We start from the raw sequence: 21,894 nt of genomic DNA on the forward strand, positions 1-21,894 counted from the left end.
CCGTGGGTTATTTCTGTCTTAAATTTTGTGAGTTATTCTCACTAATCCTTCAGAAAAGAGATCTAGAAACAACCCAAAGTAGGACAAAGCCATTGCTTATTTCACAAAAATATGTCTGGTTTAATAAATTAGAGATTGATATTTTAACTCCAAAGATCATGATTTTAATATGTGATTTCTTATATCAACATACTCCTTCATATGTTGCTGTAATCTCTGTTCAAGAGCCATGGATTATTCGATTGTTTCTTGCTTTTTATTGTTATCGTTATGTCAGTGTACAGAGTTACCATTTAGCAATGCCATTTATGAATACAACGCAACTTGATCAATGTCAACGTTCTCACCCATCTCTCCTACCTACACCTTTCCTCACTGCATTTGCCCCTCTTCTGGATTATTCCATTTTATATCCTAGCCCTTAGAGCAAAATTTCCAAAGACATTGTCAATGATGAGAGAATGGGAAAGAGCCACTTTGTATGTGAATATTCATTTGCTGGCAAAATGTATTTTTCTGTTGTAAAGATTTTGAATTTTGCCTTTATGAAACACCTACACTGAAGAAAAATATGTACAAGACTCTGGGAACTTGTCTTTTCAATCACCACTAGATACGGTTAAAGATAGCTAGGTTGCAAAACAAATAAGAATTAGAACAGAAGTGTGAATTTTCAGGTTAAGACAGAAATTTTGCACATGATTTTAAAACTAAGACAGAGCTATCCATATAGACCTACCCAGGCCTAAGAATTATCTCTAATTTCTATTTCTAAGGCCCAATAAATTAAAGGAGCCCAATGAAAGTCTGGGTTTAAGCCCAGACTATATTAATTATAACTTCACCTTAAAAATTTTTGTTTTCATGGAAATTTTAGACCATGAATACACTGAAAGTATATTCCCAAGAAAAATTTATTGATGCATAGTAATTTATTTTGTTCCTAGGAGAATATAGAAGCTACAGTTTAGCTAGAGTGAAGCATATTTATTTTCCTATCTAAAAATAACAGCATCGTATATAATCTTTAAATACTTGTGTTTTACTAATTATAAAAATAATATAAATTTATTGTCATAGTTTAGGACATACATATGAGTAAAATGAGTCAGAACTATTAGTGACAGTTCAGATTTAAAAGAAGTCTCTAAGGAGCTACTTTCTACTTCCTTGTATTGTTTACATAAGCAAATGAATTTAGAAACCCAACCACAATCTTCATATACAAGCTAACTTAATCACTGTCAACATTTCTATTTATTTTTTGACATTTACTTCTATTTGTCTATTAGTGTCTATAACATACAATCACTCTATATGTGGTTCTATTCACTAATAAGAATTTTCAAATATGAGTCAATTTCCACATCAAATTAACCATTTGAAATGTCTTTATCACACTGTAGAAATGTCTTCATCACTATAAAACTTAAAGAATCATAAATGCAAAAGAAGAGAAGGTTATAATTTTAATACCAGATTTGTTAAGAGATAGGCATAATTTAGGATGGTAGAGTGTGGTTTATTTAAAGAGATGTCATATATTCTTCTAGAGAGCTGACAAGACAAAATGGATGTTTTCATCTGGGCGCTGGTAGCTCACACCTGTAATCCTAGCTAAGAAGGAGGCTGAGATTTGAGGATCATGGTCCAAAGCCAGCCTGGACAGCAAAGTCCATGAGATTCTTTTTTTGGGGGGGGCGGGGTCCGGTCGTGGGGCCTGAACTCTGGGCCTGAGCGCTGTCCCTCAGCTCTTCAGCTCAAGGCTAGCACTCTATCACTTGAGCCACAGCGCCACTTCTGGCTTTTTTCATTTTGGTTATGTGGTGCTGAGGAATCGAACCCAGGGCCTCAGGCATGCAAGGCAAGTGCTCTATCACTGAGCCACCTTTCCAGCCCAGAGATTCTTATCTTCAATTAACCACTAGAATACTGGAAGTGGTGCTTTGGCTCAAGTGGTAGAGCGTTTGCCTTGAACTTCAGAGTTGAGTGACAGTGCCCAAGCCCAGAGTTCAAGCCCCATGACAAAAAAAAAAAAAAAAGTATGTTTTCAGCTGGGCACTGATGGCTGATACCTGTAATCCTGACTACTCAGGAAATGCGATCTGAGGGTTTTGTTTCCAAGCCACTCTGGCCAAGGAAGTCCGTGAGACTGAGCTCCAATTAACTACCAAAAAGCCAGAAGTAGAGCTGTGGCTCAAGCTGTAGATCACCAGCCTTGCTGAAAGGCTAATGGATAATGCCCAGGCTTAACAGCACATGTGCACAATTACCGAAGACAAAGTAACAGATGTAGTTTGGGTTTGCAGAAACTTGAAGAGAACTAGGTAATTTCATTTTATTAGGATAAATGTTTGCTGAAGGCAGATCGAGTCACAAAAACAACAATATCTGGGAAGTTGTCTTAGGAACCGAGGCCATTTATCCTTAGATTGGAATAAAATCTTTTTACCTGACTTGGTCCATGCCCCTCCCGTCATCTCCTGGACAAGCTGAATTATATATTATCTTGAACCGAATACAATCAGGGATAAAGTTGGCTGAAGAGCTGTGGTACTTCAAAATCTAAATCAGCAAATAAGTTACAAATCTCTACTTCTCCTCACATATTCCCGAGGGCACACCATACGGATAAAATAAGCCCAGGCAATATATATGATACAGTTGAGAGATCCTGAAAAAATAAAATAAAATAATCAATGGTACTATTGGGGAGCTTGTGTAATTTCCAAGCAGAATCCCATAATCAGAGAGACCAAATGCCAAATAATCGCTTCCTCTCATCTGTCATGCGCTGCCCGTGTGTTTCCTCAGAGTTTGGGAGCATAAAGATTATCATTCATGTGAAGATCAATTTCTTTGGACAGCAAAATGTTGCAGGCGCACATTTGCATTTGCAGTATGGTAATTTTTATAAGTTCAACAAATGGGAGGTTTTGAGTGTCCTGCTTAACTGACTAGCTTTAAACTAGTTGCTTCTGAAAATACATTAAAAAAAAGAACAACAACCCATTCTCACTTCCCTTGTTAACATTGTGCAGTCCCCTATATTTGACAAAGGTGCTATAAGTTTAGTGAACCTATTTCCTAGGTTGCTTTATTTCTGCTTCCTGAATGATAGCCTGATACTTTTGAACTGTCTGGCCTAATTCATCTACCCCTATGCCAGATAAACCCTGGGCAGCAATTGAACTGAATTATCTTGAAGTTCTTTAAAGCATTTCCCTCACAAATCACATACTCAGTACTTTTCTCTATACATACAATGTCCTCTCATCACTGGTACTCACCTTACTTTCTTTTTTTATGTCTTTTTCTTTATGGATATGTGTACCTAATACCAGTATTCTGTGCTAGCCTCTCCTAGCATCTGTAATCATGTATTTATTGACTGCTTACCTGGTTGTGGTGTCTCCAAACAGTAAGCATGTTCAAAGTTTTTTTTAATTTTTTTATCTCTGGATCTGTATTAAACTTTCATTAAAAACTATGTTTAAATACACCAATTCACTTATATGTATGTACAGAAAGGATTTTGCTTGATTTTAGATGAATTCTAGTTTGTATCTTCTGCTCAATGTGCATGTTTTATATTTACTTTATATTTAAACTCCAGGACTATATTGCAAAATCATACACAGGAAAAAGAAACACATGCATTTATTCAAGTTTTTCCAATGCAAGGTACCATAGCAAATGCAGGTTTTTAATCTGTTCAAAAATGACTTGGTCATTTTGGATGCTGTGCTGATTTTTTTGTCATGATATTTGTAAATTTTGTGTTTTAGTTTTGGTTAATGTGCATATAAAATTACAGAAGTGTGGTGCCAACAGGGGCTGTTTTCCCTCTTTAATCTCAACCATCAGTTTATGTTAAAAATACTTTAATTAAATAAATTGAAGAATTGAAATTTTGTAAGTTCCTCCAAACCAAAACTTTGCCTCAAACAGTGATTTGAGAGGAGACCTGATAGAAGTTCTTTCTTTGGGCAGATCCTCTTCTGTTTCTTCTTAAAGAAGGGATAGCTTTCTTTAGGTCCTGCATGTGACATGACACTGTCACTTGAATGCACTTAGAAATTATTCCAATTTCAACATAGTTCTTGGAGAATTGGTAGTGAGACATTACTGAATGAGCATTGTGCTGTAAATGTGTGGCAGTTATGCACAATCATTTCCATTGGGGAAAATTGTCTTTTACTTTATCCTAAACAGTTCTGGGAGGGAATATTTTTCCACTCAAGAACTCATGCCTCATTGAGTGCAAAGTCTATTAAAACAAAATATTTTTTGGCTTATAATGCCCTCTAAAATGTTGATTTCCTCTCCTAACTGACTAAAATTCTTATGAGATTACTTACAAATATATCTTACCGTTTTTATGGAGGAATGTGCAACAACTATTAAATTACAAGAAAAGACCTGTTTTTCTTTTCACAATTATTAATATTTTTAAAAGGTTGTTATGAGTCTCCAATCTTCTCACTTAGCATATGGAAAGACCTTAAGGAATAAGACCAGCAATGCAGATAAATCTGACTGATTTCGAGATTAAATATAATTCTGAAAGGACAATGTTTCAAACACCATTTATTGTCCATTTTGTGCTGAACATTGTGCTGCTTTCTTTTTCAGAATGGCCATTTGAGGGTTTATTCTTCACAATTTGTGGAAAAGCAAATTAGAACAAGAGTCTTCATTAGCTCTCAGTGCAGTGTCCAAGATTTGCATTTTTCTTTCTTGCACATATTGAACAAAAAGAGAAAATGTGGGTAAAGTTACAAATATATCCAATATAGTGTTATCTTTGTAAGAGTGGGTACTGGAACCCCAAAATGTCTTAATAATAAAAAGCTATTTCACAACACCTCTAGCCAAACATACAGAAAAATATCACAAATATCTGAGGTAACATACAGTATAGAGTTAACAAATGCATGTAGATTTTCACATTTAGGAAATGGCATTAAACTAGACACCTATCTATTGTCTAGAGTAGATTTGTGGTCCGTAAATAAACAATAATGAAAAATATGGCCATAGCCAATTAAACCTCTGCAACTCTTGCAGATAAATATGCCAGCTACTATTTTTCCTGCCAGCCCACTGAGACTAGCTATTTTATAGTTTCCTGTTTTGAAAAAAGAAGAGACTACTTTTTCGCTAGAAAAAATTAACTCTGGAGAAATTAAAAGTGCCTGGGAAAGGAGCGAAACCTTTCTTACTGAATTTTGCTGAAATGAGATGATTCTGAATGGTTCCTAAATGCGCAGATAAATGAAAAAAATCTTGCTGACTATTTTATTTATAATTGCAATAATGTGTTTGATGATGATGATGATGATGGTGTGTGTATGTGTGTGTGTGTGTGTGTGTGTGTGTGTGTGTGTGTGTGTGTGTACATGTATGCCTGATAGCTTGAAATCAGGACCTGAGAACAATCCCTGAGTTGTTGTTGTTGTTTTCTCACAAGGATAGCATTATTCGACCTCTCGAATAATGGTGGTTAATTGGAAATCAGAGTCCAATGAGACTTTTCTGCCTAGATGGTGGCTTAAAACCCTCAGATCTCACTCTCATGCGTGGCTAGAACTATAGGCATGAGCCACTAGTGCCCAGCCTTCAATTTAGTTTTCTTTTTATGAATCTTAAACATCAAGTTCATTTTTCACATTATAGATATATAGTACTTTTCTTTATCCCAAATTATTTGCTGTTTTAGTTTTAGTTTGTTTGGTTTTGTTTTCCTAGAGACTGAACTCATGCAAGGTGGGCATTCTACCACTTAAGTCATGCCTCTAGCCCCATTTGCTATTTGAGAGTACAATAGAATGATCAGAATAAATGTAATAGGAATGCAGAATATTAAATTATTTTTGTCTATTGAACTAATTTAGAAAAATAAATGACTTGGCCCATTTTTATTATAGATGTATAAACTACACTCAAAATGCCAAGTTATTAGATTTCTAAAAAGGTCAATTTATTAGTATTTTCCAATAATAGTCCTTTAGAACTCTAGAAGTAAAACCATTTCAAGCTCTTTGTCTTTCAGATTTAGGATAACTTTTAGATGCTCTCATAAATTCCTTGTTTTTAGGATTGGAAGATGTTTTCCTTTGCCTTGTCTTAGTCTATAAAAAAAACACAGTCTTTGTCAGGTGCCTGTGGCTCATACCTTAAATCCTAGTTACACAATGGGCTGAGATCTGAGGATCACAGTTCAAAACCTTCCCAGACAGGAAAGTCCCTAAGACTCTTTAACCAGCAAGAAGCCAGATCATTTTCATATATAATCACTTCTTTGAAGCACAAAATTTACTAAAAATTCTCCATACATTTGCATAGCAGATACAGAGTTTTTGATGATACAAAGAAAAGTGTATCTTCTTAGAATTCAGGGTTGTTTCAATTTTATGGTTTACCATTAAGGTAACTGGATGAATATGATACAATGTAGAATAGAAAGTGTTCCTGTAATGGTGTCCATACATAAAGTAATTTTGTGATAGTATGGGATGCACAATGAAAAAGATCTTTACCATAACAATCATTAAGCATAATTCTTTTATCTGTGATAAGATACTACTTCTCACCAGACAGTTGAATCCATTTTTATATACTTTTAATTGCTCTACATTCCTAGCGTCAATGGAGATTCATTTACTCATTGAACAAAGGTTTATTGACCTCTTGAAATACACCAAACTGGAATCCTATCAATAAGTCATACAAAGTAAATTTTTGTCACTAAGTCCTTTATCAAGAAGCCTATGGTGTCAGGCATTATAAAAAAATAGAAAAAAAGCAGGTACAGAAGTACATGTATAAGATAAATAGCAAGTAATGACAATGGCTTTATGGAAAATTGAAATCCGTTTCTATACAACTATTGATGGCTGATTGTTTTCATGTTCTTTGTCAGTGCCATTCTGTGTTAGGTGAAAATCTATGGGCCCATTTAATCTTTAAAAGTGCCATTGGTACTGTGGTTAACACTATTCTAAATTCACAGATGAGAAAATAGGAACACATAGAAGACTGTAGCCTACCTAACTTCACATTGCTGTCAAATAGATAAGCCAGCGTATGACTTTGTGGTGTATGGTGTGTGGTATGTGGTGTGGTATGGTATGTGTGTGTGTGTATGTGTGTCTTGTCCTTGGCACTGTTCCTGAACTTTCATGCTCAAAGCTAGCACATTACCACTTGAGTTACAATGTTAGTATTTGTGGCAACTTTGAGCTAATAATACTCAATATTTTAAGTAGAAATGAATACGAGTCCAAATTCCACTGGTTTGACCAGTTACGTATAATCCTGTTATACTTTCTTAGAGTTCATCCTTTTAGACGATGATTTTCTTTGATTTTTTTTTCACTCTAGACTTAAATGTGCTACCTTGCATACAGGAATAAATAGATACTTTCATTTTGTACTTTGATCTTTGGTATGCAGAAATCCCAAACTGCCTGGACATCAAATACAGTTTGATTCAGCAAGTGATAGCGTGCTTCATTTATATTTATATCTCCATCTATATGATAATGTTAGAGGCAGCACTTAGAGGACCTACCCCCATTTGGCTGAGTCTTGTCTTCCTAGCATTTGTAACTTTCATTGCAAATGAAGAGTCAAGCCTCATGGCCCTCATATGAACAGCGCCAGATTTGAGGATACTATCTCGCTGGGCTATGCCTGCACTGCTTTACAAGGAGCAGAATAACCAGTCAAAACCATCTTTCTGTTTTGATTGTCTCTGTCATTTTTCAAAGTCTTCTCAGATTCATCAGAGAAGAGGCAAAAGCGATCTCCAAAAGTTATCAGATTAAAATTTCTTTTCAGCAAATAGGAGGCTCCTATTTTTTCATTTCTACTTGAATGTGTATGTAATGTCGGAGCAGAGGAGCACCATATTTTATATTCCAGCAAGCCACATTTGGTAAGATGTAGTATTGATTTTAGTATTTATATCTGCACAGATGATTGTCAGGGCAAAATACAAGCAAACAAGGATTTGTTTTATATGAGGTGAGAAGTCCAAACTGTTATCTTTTGGCACATCAGTGTTGAATGCTTTTCACCAAAGGAAGAGACAATACAGACTTTCACAGCATGAATATATCCACCAAATATGTTATTGGATGATTAAAATGCACTAGCTCTAGTGTTTTATGATCTTGTGTTATCTTTTTTGGTACAGATCTGCTGGGCAGTTTTCTTTGGATTGTAGAGAGAAAGGATGGTGGAAGTTTCCTTTGCTGTAATATATATCATATATATGCTATGTTATAACTTTTACTGTCTTATAATTATCTTCAAATTTATTGACACTATTTTTGCTTATTTTATAAGCTCTATTTACTTCACCATCATTAAATAGGCTACTCTTCTAGAAACTGGTGGCTTGTGCCTATAATCCTAGTTATTCAGGAGGCTCAGATCCAACATCACAGTTTAAGGCTAGCCTGGGCAGGAAAGTCTGTGAAACTCTTATCTCCAATTAACCACCTAAACGCTGGAAGTGGAGATGGGGCTCATGTGGTAAAGTGCCAGCCTTGACTGCAAAAGCTAAAGGAATGCCAGTCTCTGAAGAAAAGCCCCAGTTAACGCACACATGAAACCTTCTGCTCTAATAGATAATGTACTATATTCTCTTTTATGATGCCGCATATAAATTTCGTTGGTAGTTTACCAACACTTGTCTATAATATATGATGAGAATATTTTGAGAATTTTGGACTCTCTTTCTCTCTGTGTCTATCTCTGTCTCTTTTCCTTTCAGCTTTTCAAGATGTCAGTTTTCTCAGTAACTGTCTTAGTAAATCCTGTTATTGAGTTGAAAATAGGTCCCTTATTACAGACTCAAACTTGTGAGTTTTGTGTCATAATAAATGCCATTGAAATAATCAATGGAAGAGTCATAAGGCAATGGTCCCTACCCAGAACCACAAATGACCAGACATAAAAAATACTTTCTTCTTTCTGTTAAGGATTGTTTTTGCTGTTCGGGGTCTTTTATTGTTCCATATATATTTGGATTGCTTCTTTTATTTCCTTGAAGAATGAGGTTGGAATATTGATAAATACTGCATTGAATTTGTAGATAGCCTTGGGAAGTATTGCCATTTTCACCATGTTGATCCTTCCAATCCAGGAGCATGGGAGGTTTTACCACTCCTAAGTTATGCTTTGATTTCCCTTTTCAGGTTTTTTAAGTTTTCATCATAGAGTTCCTTCACTTCTTTTTTTAATTTTAAATAATGTTTTTATTGTGAAAATATTGTACAGAGGGGTTACAATCACATGAGCATGGTAATGAGTACATTTCTTTTCAAGCATTGTTGCCTCCTCTTTTGTTTTTCCCCTACCATCCCTTCCCTCCCACCTCCACAAATACACTCCCCCATTCCCTCCAACATCTCCCCCTCCCTGCCTAAATTGTAAAATTAGACATAGGGTCTTGTACATATCATTGTTGCAATGGGTCAACCTGTATCCCTATTTAAACAATTTGTTATTTCCCTTCTGCTCCCCAAATTATACCAACATTAAATACAGTGAAAACAAGGGTTATACCGTGGGGGAGGGACATACAATGTAACAAAAAAAAATCACATGGTACCTTGTTAGAAACAATAGCAAGAAAGAAAAAAAACCACTTGTGTCCTTATCTTGGGGTTAATTTCGCTTAACATCATCTTATCTGACCTTTTCTGTTTGTCTCAGATACTTTAGTTAACTTAACTCCTAGGTATTTTATTTTTTTGTGAGGCTATTAGAGAAGGAGTTGCTTTCCTGATTTCAGCCGCGCTCTTCTCATTGTTGGCATACAGAAAAGCCATTGGTTTTTGAGGATTAATTTTATACCCTGCTACTTTGCCAAAGTTTTGATTCAGCTCAAGTAATTTGGGCGTGGAGTCCGTGGGATTCTTTAAATGCAAGATCCTGTCATCTACAAAGAGGGAGAGTTTTACTTCATCTTTCCCTATTTGGATCCCCTTTATATTTGCATCTTGTCTTATTGCTGTAGCTAGGCATTCTAATACTAGATTGAAAGTGCCAGTCACTTCCAGCTTCATGGATACCGAAAGAAAAGGCTTGGAGGATCCTACAATTTTATCATCTCCCTCAAGGAAAGACTTCTTTCTATTTTTTGGAGCTACCCACTTTTCTTCTTATCTCAGTAACATGTTTCATAGCTAGTTTTTCCTCATACTTCGATTGTGATTATTTTTGGTTCACAAATGGGAATTGTTTCCCTTTGTTCTTTCTTCAAAACCATCAAATACCATGCCCAGGGTGGCCTGTGTGTTTTTGTGCTGTCACTTTTACTCTTCAATTTCCAGTCCGGTTGTCTGGCTGTCAGCCAGGGAATTCTCTTGAGTAGCACAGAACATGCTTCAGGACAACAGTAGGGTTTTGCCAGTTTTATCAAGTTTATCTAACTTGCTATTTTGGAGTTTATGATTAGTGGTTTTTTTTCATTTTAAACAGAAAAAACGCAAAAGATTTTTTAACCTAAGCAAGCTTCAGTAGATAGTTAGATGACACACTCACACTATTTCCCATCACTAATATGTTTGGGGGGAGGTAGAGAAATCCATGCCACTGATTTCATGCACAGAATGAACCTACAAGCCTACAGTCGATCTTATCCTTTTCTAGACCAAAAAAATGAAGGAATCTTTCCTATGGCTGTTACTTACTGAATGTAGTACACCATATGGTCTTGCTAGGCACTAGCACTTTGAGTCTTTGCTTTAGCAAGCTGAGGAACTCGTGGTCATATGTTCCTTTTTGATTCATGCAAGTTCATATTGTACTTTTTGAAATAATGGAAACATAATAGGAACTTTCTTACTTGTAATTTGTGTAATCACGTATCACATTCTGATCAGGACTCCAAAAATTACTACTAGAAAGAAACCTTGAATGTGGCCATGTAAGCCAGGATATATTTTTTCCATGCCTAAATATTTGTCTTCACTTGATACAAAAAGAAAAGGAAAGCATATAGTGTATGTTTCAGGTATAAATTATGTCTAGAGCTTTAAAAAGTCTAAGTTATTGTTTAAACAGTCCAACTAATTGCTTTAAGATAAATAATTACTTAGCAAACAATATCAGCAGACATCTGTTTGCTTAATTTTAGAGAAGTTTCTCTTGTGTAGGGTAGCTTCTTAAATTAATGCTGAAATGTGGCTGAGTCACAGAGTAATCGAAAGGTTGGCTATAGTCTGAAGTCAGAGAAATATTTCTGAATAGTTTTATTTTCTACCCACTCCATTTCTAACCATTTGCTGTAAGAATGCTAGAATTTCTGATTTCAGAGTTCTGTCTAGAGTATTACAGTATCCAGGGCCTCACCTAATTTGATTCCTCTGAGATCCATTTTTCATCAAAAGCATATGACACTTCTAGGTAGCAGTTTTTTTAACCTAAAGTATGTATCTCATATAAAAGATTAGAATATCTAGGCAAAATTTGAATGTGATACCTGACAATTGGATGTAAGAAAATAATCTAATATATGTAATTATTTTGTTAACCTATGAATCATAACTGTCAGTGTGAAAAATAATTTTGGATAAGGCAGGCTTAATGTACTTTAATATTGTTTTTCATTATTTAAATCCATGTAAATTTTTGTATATTCTTCATCTTGATATTCAAAGCTATTCTTTATTTCTTGATTCATGTTTTCTCCCCTAAAGATATTACTGTATTCTTTGTATTCATAACATAAAAATCCCAAAGCTCTGTAACAGTTTATATTTCAAGGAACCTTGCATTTTTAATCTTCCTTTTGTTCCTGTACATGAAATATGAACTCATTATTATTTTTTAAAAGATTGATAAAATAAAGTAGCAATGCAAGAATATCCATCACCCCTCAAAATTCATATCACATATCACTGATAGATTTGAACTTGGAAATAAGTGAAGATCCCATCATGTGAATTCACATGTGAATTCGTGTCAAACTAATCTAGAATATTAGGAATGTACTTGATATGTAAAACAAATTTTATGCCATCAGAGTTATGGGAAAGGGATAAAGGACCTGTTAACATTCCAGCCAGGGCTTGCTGGATATTCCTATATGCACCCATATGTGGTATGAGATTCTAGGAGAAGGGAACAACATGAGATCTCTCCAGAAGTCTGAAACTTCTGAGAAATGCTGCTAACTCCAGGTGTCTTGTCCAGAGTTGTGGTAGGCAGGAAAGCCCCAACAAGAGACTCTTCAGGCCCAATTTAGCTAGCTTTCCAGAGACTTTGCAGGCAATAATTGATATTGGTTGAATCCCATTTCATCTACTGAATGGCTTGTTGAGCATTCTACACAAAATACTTTATGTACTCATCACCTCATCCCAATCAGATACTTCTGATGTGAACAAAGACTCCATATGATATGGAAGCAATATTTCTACATGTAAAATGCATTATTGTGAGAAACTTTTTGTATGTGTCTTTAGTGGTTTATTTCCAACATGCTTTTAGCATGTTCTCTGTGGTAAGTCTAATAGTCATGCTTTCTTGTTTGTCTAGTATTTTTTACCTATGTAATATTAAGCATTCATTTCTGAATCCTGTGGGAATTTTCAAAATTACAGAAAATCTGTTAAGTCTGAAAATAGTTTCACAGTCCACCTTGAAATACAAATATTGAAGCTGTAAGAAACTTATGGATATAAGTGCTACTTTCATAAAGTCAAAATAAAATTTCTCAGGCATGGAAAAGAGGGAAAATTGTATAACATATCAATGAACTAAGTAAAGCAAGAATATTTTCCTTAATTTGTTTGAAATCACTATGGTTCCCTTCATAATTTCCCATTAGAAATACCTCAAAGTTACTACAGTTTTCCAAGAGTCAAACTTACAAGAGAAACAAGTACATGCTTATAAAAAATATTCATAAAAAGTTGCCCACCGCAGCACATCAGTAACTATCAATCATGTAAGTTTTGTATGAAACTCCGTGCTCTGTCTCCTATTTCAAGTGGAGTGCCTAACTTCAAAACACTCTTGCTTTCATATGTCAGTGATGGCACTTAACAATATTTATTCTCCTCTCAGTTTTCAGATTTCGCTTTGTCTTAGCATACACTATCAGGTTTTCAGGTGATAGACATATCGCATGGTTGATGTTGCAAGGCTTTGATTTTCTCAGACAAATTCCTCCTACCTGTATTTTAATCTCAGTTATAGAAAATCTAGCATGATGTGATTACAACAGGCTGTGTAGTATCTCAAAAGCCAAAAGAAGATCTTCTGTAGAAATCCTGAAGCCAAATATGTAAGACTAACTTGTTGCAGCAGTATGTATTTATAAGAATAGCTAATGCACAGAAAATTATTATTTGTGTTTCATAATTTAGGATGTATATATTTTAATCCACCATGGGTTTAGAGTAGAATGGGAGCAGAGGTTTAGTATAGTGTAAGACTATCACTTGAAGTAGAATACAAATTCTGTAGCTATTCAGTAAGTGTTACTTGACTGTTGTATGCTTACTACATTTGTGCTTCAAACTTATGCACATACTGAGAAAAAGGAGAATAAGCTAAATATTAGCAGAATGTGTATCTTTCAGAACAATCTTAAAATACCCATAGTTGTAAACATTGTGATAGTTGGAGCTAGCACGCCTATCTATTTATACTCTAGAACGGGAGCTCTGTTACTCAAAATATGAAAAAAATCTAGTAGTTAAGTAGAATAGTGTCATAAAAGAATTATATATAGCACTGTCTTTAAACTGTTAGACATCTATCGAAGGTCCCTGTGAACCCCACCATTTGATGCCTATATATGATATCTGCAGTGTAACTTAAATATTAATGGATCGTAAAAAGAAAATGGACATTCTTATGATTTTCAGATGTCTAGTCAACTTACCCTAGACTTAGCTCAATAGTGTGGTTATTAGCAATCTTATTTTTTTAATCAACAAAATTATTTATAACTTTCTACTTAAGCATTTGGTTTAGATAGAACTCAAGTATTCCAAGAGGTATTTTGTCCTGGATTTAAAAAAAATCGGGTTTTGAGCACATAGGTGTATTTATTTTGATGGCTCTGTCTTCATTCTTAATTAGGACAGGAGTTGCTGAAAATTTACTTAGTGATCAGGCTAATCATTCTCCTCTTACAGCATCTGGTCTCCAGTGGCCTGGAGTCATTGCCTAACCTGAATTTGGGAGTAGCTGAGAAAGTCTCTCTGAATGACCTCATTTGAATTATAGTCATTGATGTAGCAAGTCTCTGTAAATTCATCTGGAAATAGCCTCAATATCCCGTGTCCTTGGCCCAATATTCCTATGAATCTAAATGAAGGTTGTAAGGACCACAGAGAAACACTACTTGGTTAGTTCTGGTAATTTATGTATTGATTTCAATGTATAATTTGCAACTTCCCCAAGGATTACATGTACATCCCTAATAAACTTACAGTTTGTTGATAGATTTTTAAAAATTAATATGAAACACAAATTGAACATTCATGATTTGAATTTAAAGGCTTTAGTTAATAATTGATAAACTTTAGCTTTAAATGGAAGACTTTTTAGATTTAAGTTAAAATTATTTTTTATTATTAAGATTGTTTGTTTTCCTTGTAGAGAGCTGGAGTATGGTGGTATAAAGATTTCCTTCTTCTGTCCTATACGCTGGTCACTGAGTATCTTTTGCATCTGAATCTTTGACATGGTACCTATTCAATCTTGTGAACATCTCATAGGATTTTATTATGGCCACTGTCATAGTCCTCATTTACTTCTCTTTGCCTTGATTTCCTTGTCCTAAGCCAAATAGTCTTCATTCTCATGGATTTACAAAGGGTTTCTATCCAGGAGAAGAAATATGCAAATTCTTTTCTTTTGCCACCAATTGCCAGTTTCTCTGGAGCTATCTTAGAGATTCTAGCTTTTTCTTCTTCGTATCTCGATCTATTCTAATTTTCTGTGCATTCTTTGAGACACCAAAGTGCAAAGAACTTACTCCTCGCCGTCTTGCATGTTGTATCCTTGATCTTTCTATGCTGTGTTTTATAGCATAACTGTAAAAGCAGACATCTAAGCCTTGCTCTTGAGATGTAAGAGGAAGTTTTGAACTTAAGAATTCTTTTTTTTTCCTCCCACAAATCCTGACTTTTAAGCTATCTTTTAAAGAGGTAGAAATAGAATCTAAATGGAAACATGGAGCTGAGCAATGACCTTTCTTTTTGAGTCTATTCACCTACCTTCCCTACGAGAAGAAATGTCAGCTAGAAAAAGAAGAGGGTGTTGTAGGCCAACATGATTTATAATGAGCAAAACAATTTCGTAGTTTGAAAATATTTCTGCATCTAAAGGCATATGATTTATTGTTTTTTCCTCAGCCAAAGTCTGGGGATCTGGTGGATCTGAGTTTATATCACAATTGCCTGGAAGACCTGGTCCTTATCTCCTCATCTGTAAGATGTCAGTAGCTATGTTACCTGATTGTGAACAAAAGTAGATGAGCTCACAAGAATACTGTCCAGCACATAATAAATGTGTAAGAACATGATATTAACATTGATCTCAGGAGACTTTGTTAAATGTCTAGTCCTTGAGAGTGATTTTTAATGAGTAAAGTAAAAATGGAGGTAATGCCCAAGTATCATTGTTAGCATTTAGGAAGTTGTTCACAGGTTAATGATCCTCTCGGTCTCATTCTCTCTCTCTCTTTTGTTTTCAAGCCAACTTTCTTCTCTCTGCTGAGTAGTATGATTTTATCATTTCCTCTTGGACTCAGTTTCACTACATGTTAAGTATATCCTTCAATTTAGTCTTTTTCCACTATTTGATTTCTCTACTGATCTGGAAAAATTAATAATTTCTGTCTCAAGTGTTCTTCTTTCTATTACCAAACTTTGTAGGTCTACATACAGTGGTTATATATATTTTCTCCTAATGACACAGCATCTGGTCCTATATGTTAGATGCATATGGTCTTATTCTATCAATCTGAGTATTTCTCAACAGAGGAGACAAAAAGATCAGGTAATTACTTATCCCACTTTTTTTGCCACTAGGAAAGGGGATAGAACACAGGCTCCATTAACCTGATGCTAACAGAATAGAGCCTCTCAGCCTCTCAGGGAACCGATGTCAAGGCAACTTTCTCAGTTTAAGGGAGGACTTGGGGCAGTAGAGATAGCAATTAATGTTGATATCATTGTTTTTTCTACTCCAATGCTAGTTAATATTGCTACATTTTTGGTAGTAGATTTTTCTAAAACAGAAAGTTTACCATTGAGTTTTAGTCTGAGAGAATTCTTCCCAGAATCAACATCAAACTGAGTAATGTAGAACTTGTTCTTATTTTAGTTATTTATATATTTTATTTTTTCTATTTCCATGTGTTGATCATGTGATCAGCATGCCCTGTCCACGTGGTGATCACATGGTCAAAGTGCCCTGTCCATATTACCAAAATGCCCTATCATGTGATCAAAGTGCCTGTCTATGTGCCTAAAATGTCCTGTCCACATGATGATCACGTGATCAAAATGCCCTGTCCTTGTACCCCAAATCTTGTTCTTATTTTAAAAGAATTATGTTTCCAATGTAATTAATGCCTTTGTATATGTATATTATATACCTACATGTATATGTATGTATAAGGTAATATATATGAAGGTAATAAAGGTAATAAAGTATACATAGCATATAGATGTAACATAATTTATAGCTTATATTTATTTGTGTAAGGCAATATACATATGTTAATCAGTTAATAAAGTGTGTGCATATAGGCTCAAATTGCTTTAAAATTGTATGTGTGTGTATATATATATATATAAAACATGTGTCTATATATTTATATACATATATATGAAGGGTCATATACATGTAAAATAATAAAGTAATTAACTATACTACGTATATATGTAAGGTAATACCTAGGTTAAATATTTATGTATGTGTACAGTAATCAGTTAATAAAGTATATGTGTATATATATATATATATACACACACACACACACACACACATATATGCACATACATTGGCTTAAATTGCTTTATCAACATTAGATAAAAATAATCACAAGTACTATCTCTCTATATAATTGCAGTTCACACATATATATGTATATATATATATCCAAATTTTGAATAAAATGTGCTAGATATGTTAGATAAATCAAGCCAAAATCGAGTTGTAGTGCAAAGAAAAATATGTAAATGCCAGTATGATGAAAAAAAATAAATGCTGTCAGTGTTCAAAATCGAAGGAGATCAAATCTGAATTAATAATGGCATTTATGAAAGTCTTTGTATCAAAGAAGCAGTACTTGGAATGAATGGTGAAAACTCAAAAACAAATTGTTTGTCCTAAGCATTGTTACCCAGTGAGTCACATCCCTTGAATGTGAAACAAGAATAATTTCCAACAACATTCCATTTTCTGTACTTCATTTTAACAAATGCATGTAGTGAAAACCAAAAATATACACATAAATCCTTGTTAACAAATGGAATGACTGTCATTGCTAAAAGTAATTTGTGATGCAGCATATGATGAGATTTCCTCACACTTGTCAGGATCAAGTGTAGGGTCAAATGTGCAGTCCTCACCTTGTGTAAAAGTATAGCTTACTCATATGTGTGTAATTCATTGTGTGTTTTTTTTTTTTACCAGAGAAACATCTTTCAGTATATTTGTTGCCTTCAATACATAGCTCACCTGCCCTGTCTGTAGAAAATAATTGGGTTATCTAGGAATGTACACTTTGATATCTTTGAATATAAGAAGGAATTGTGTATGGTGTTGGTCTGCTTATTTTCCTAATTCTAGAACTTGAAACATTTTTCCAATAGTTATTGTCAGTCTCTGTTTAAGCAATAGTATTTGGCCAACAATAACAATGATTTTTCTCTAATAGAAACAAGCTACCTATCGCTCTGCTGATGGCGTTATTAACATTGGACCCTGAAGCAAATGTTATCAGCAGTTCTGAATATTTCAATGACATTAGTGAAAATAGTTTTAAAAGATATATTTGTGGAGAGCTGACTCTCATTGGTTGTACCTTTCAAATACCCTATGTTCTTTGAAATGTCTGAGAGCTCCCTGGGATTATGGCTCAAATTCTTGCTCAGATACCAGTCAACTTTGTGAACTGCTGGTGTTTCAGAAACCACAGGGCTACTGCAATGATAACAGAGGAGGGAGAAGGAAAGGAGCCTTTACTAACTTCATGGTGGAATATTGAAGGTCTTCCATCTCAGAATCTTCTGTGGGGTCTACTTAAGAATATTAATGAAGATGCACCAGTCACTGGTGGCTTACACCTATAAGCCTTGTTACTCAGAGGACTGGGATCCAGAGGGTCTTGGTTCAATGATAGCTAGAAAGTTCCTCAAAACAACCAACAAAATATGCAAAAAAGAATCCATCTCCAAAGTAAACAGCAAAAAGGTAGGCTATTGTTTGTAATAATTAGTATACGTCTAGAACAGTCCTAGCAGATGAGCAGAATAGCTCAATAGCTATGGACACATGATCATACAAGATGACACTAAAGGATCTCCAAGATATGGAAACAAGAGGTTTTTCTTTGCTGCTGTTGTTCTTTTTAATGTACTATATGATTTCTTTTTTCTTTCATGTTTTATTTTTTTATATGGTTTATCCCTTGTTGTTACTGTATTTGAGTTTGGTGCCCTGGGTATGGTATATATGTTTATCTGAACTAGGCAAGGGAAGGGAAACAACAAAATGGTGAGACAAAGGACAAAGGGGAAACCAATGCAGCAGTGATGCTCACAAGACAATACATCGGAAATGAGCTGTGCAACTTGGGGAGGGGGTTGAGAATGGGAAAGTGGGAGAAAAATGAAGGAGGGGGTTACAAGTTCGACAAGAAAATGTACTCACTACCTTACAGATTTGACTGTAACCCCTCCGTACCTCACCTTGACAATAAAATTAAGTTTAAAAAAAAGAAAGCAAGAAAAAAGAAAGGCAGGCTAATAATAATGGCTTAAGTGGTAGAGAGTTAGCTGAACAAGCAAAGCTGAGTGACTATGATGCCTTAGTTCACATCAATGCTGGTGAAATAAAAAGAATATTTATATAAGAGGTTGGCCTTTCTGAAGATGCTATGTTCTAAGATTACGAAAGCCCTAATATTACTTAGAGTTACAGTTACCACATATTCAAATGCTTAATTTGCAGTGTTTCAATTTGTTACGAAGAGAGTTCATAGATAACTTCTATTTTAGATCTTAAATCTACCAATGTTTATTACAGGAAGTCACGTTTGGGTTAACAATTTTCAGACACCTCATCGCTCCATTCCATTGTTTTCCCATTCTGCAGTGATTCACACTATTCTTCCTGAGAATCTTCCATGTCTCTAACTTACACTAAAAAGGCAAATTCCCAGTTCTTGATGTGAGCCATAACTTTGCTGTTCTCTTCTGTTTTATGTCTAGCTCAAAGTCATTGTAGTTGCCAAGGTGTTTACCAATTTTTCTAAATTTTCCAAGTTTTCCCATTGACTTTAAACTAAGAAATATTCTTTATGCTTGAAGTTGGTAATGCGTTCCATGCCGAAAAATGAGATAAAAAACACAGACATTCAACTTTTAAAACAAACAAACATCACAACTTGAACATGTTTCTCTCAAAAACACATTCTTTTGTGAGCTATTATTTGTAAAAATAAAAGGAATACAGAAAAAAGTAATTATATTTTGGGGTGGAAATGCGAAGGATATGATAACCTACCTGCAAACAGTCTGCTCATGTGTCTACCTGACATTTCAATGAACATTGTAAGAAGAAACAATTGTTCACTTAGGGATTGTTCTCACTTGCGAAACTGGCTTTTCCCTGTATATATTTTAAGTCTATTTTATCCTTTACCATCATCTTCAACTTTTTTGACTCCTTTAACTAACACTCATTCTTATTTCACATTTCTAAATATATCCTGTTGGCTAAAATGTATTTCTTCTTACTGTTCTTCAGACAGAACTCTTACTTTTCAGGTCTAAGCTTCAAAGTTGGCTCTCTGAGAAGTCTCCTTTAGCTTCCATATTTGTCAGGGATCTCAATCCCCAAAGAGAAATCTACTTTAACAATTTCACACATAAATGGATTTATTAAGGTAGTGATAGCCTTGGAAAATCTGGAATTTGTTAAGTCTCTGACTCCAGACTGACCTTTGAAGAACAACTCCCAAGACAATTTTGCTGCCAAAGGAGTTGTATCCAATGTCAAGGTCAAGAGATTTTCTTATCAGGAAATGCTAACAAAGCTACTGATCTTAGAATCAGACAACTTCCACCTTGAACCATGCCAGGAACATAGTTACTAACTGCCCTTGCTTTCTCGCCACATAATTCATTTCTGGATACAAGCTCTACATGATTACAAGGACCCAGAGTAGCATCTGGGAAGCTGTAAAAATAGCTAGATTTTCCAAGCTCTGCTTTATAGAAAGGTTTTCAAGAGCAAGCAACAGGAGTCAGGTCAAGAAATGAGCTAAACCTACCCCACAATAGTCTCCAGTCACATGAGTGAAATATAGTATGAATGATGGAAGGATGGAACATCTTTATTTTATTTACTTATTTATTTATTTATGATTGGTTGGTTGGTTATGGGGCTTGAACTCTGGGCCTTGGCACTGTCCCTGAGCTCTTCAGCTCAAGGCAAGTTCTCTACTTCTTGAGCATTTTTTTCCTTATTCCATGTATCTTTATCTTCTCCTATTCAATGTAGCTTTATAGTTTTGGAAAGATTATAATCCATACTTTAGTTATTGTAATGTTGTGTTTTCTGGTATGCATTTACATTTAATTTCAGCCTGTATGCTGTAATACGTCTCATTTATATGTGTTGTCTTAGAAAAAAATCCCATAGCTCAATATATGCTTTTTTTTTTTTTTTTGGTGCCAGTCCTGGGGCTCGAACTCAGGGCCTGGGTGATGTCCCTAAGCTTATTAGCTCATGGCTAGCACTCTACCACAGTGGAGTCATAGTTCCACTTCTGGCCTTTGGGTGGTTAACTGGAGAGAATCTCATGATACTTCCTGTCAGGATGGCTTTGAATCATGATTCTCATTTTATTCTCCTGAGTAGCTAAGATTACAAGCATCACAAACCTGTGTACAGCTCAAAAACACCTTTTGCTGATGTCATTTTGTCTTTTATCTCTTTGTGTTTGCAACAAAATACAAGCAGTTTCTAGTAAATTAAAAAATACTTTACATTTTTATAATCAATTTATTAAAGTTTTCTGTCAAGATATGATTGTTTTGCAATAGAGTTTTATACAATTAAATCTACTGGAGAAATACAACTAATTTTAGTCATGGACTAGTTTCCATGAAATTAAAGCATTGCTTTATGCAGAATTGACCTTTATTCTACATTATGAACATCATGAAAAACACATATTCTAAAATGTTCCTAATTATTAGTTGTCAATTATTTTCTTCACCAAAAATTAACTTGTTTTCAACATAAATCAGAACTAAGACAAAATATTAAAGTTATACCATCATTAATATTTTTGAAAATAAATTTTGAAATGAAATAAAACCTTTTCATGATCTTTACATAAAAAGAAAGAAAATACTTAAAACATTTTTAGTTTATTAAATTATCAGAAAGATAAATAAAAATAATTATATAAATATTTGAAAAATATCTACAGGATGGTTTATTTGAAATTAAAATGTGAAAATGTTTTCTAATAATAAAACATGAATATATTCTTTTTTTTAAATTTTTTATTTTTTTTTTATTTGTGAACATACTGTACAGAGGGGTTACAATTGCATGGGCAGGATAATGCGTACATTTCTTACCAAGCATTGCAGCCTCCTCCTTTGTTTA

The sequence above is a fragment of the Dipodomys ordii genome, unplaced genomic scaffold, assembly GCF_000151885.1.
Source record: "Dipodomys ordii isolate 6190 unplaced genomic scaffold, Dord_2.0 Scaffold122, whole genome shotgun sequence".
Lineage (NCBI taxonomy): Eukaryota > Metazoa > Chordata > Mammalia > Rodentia > Heteromyidae > Dipodomys > Dipodomys ordii.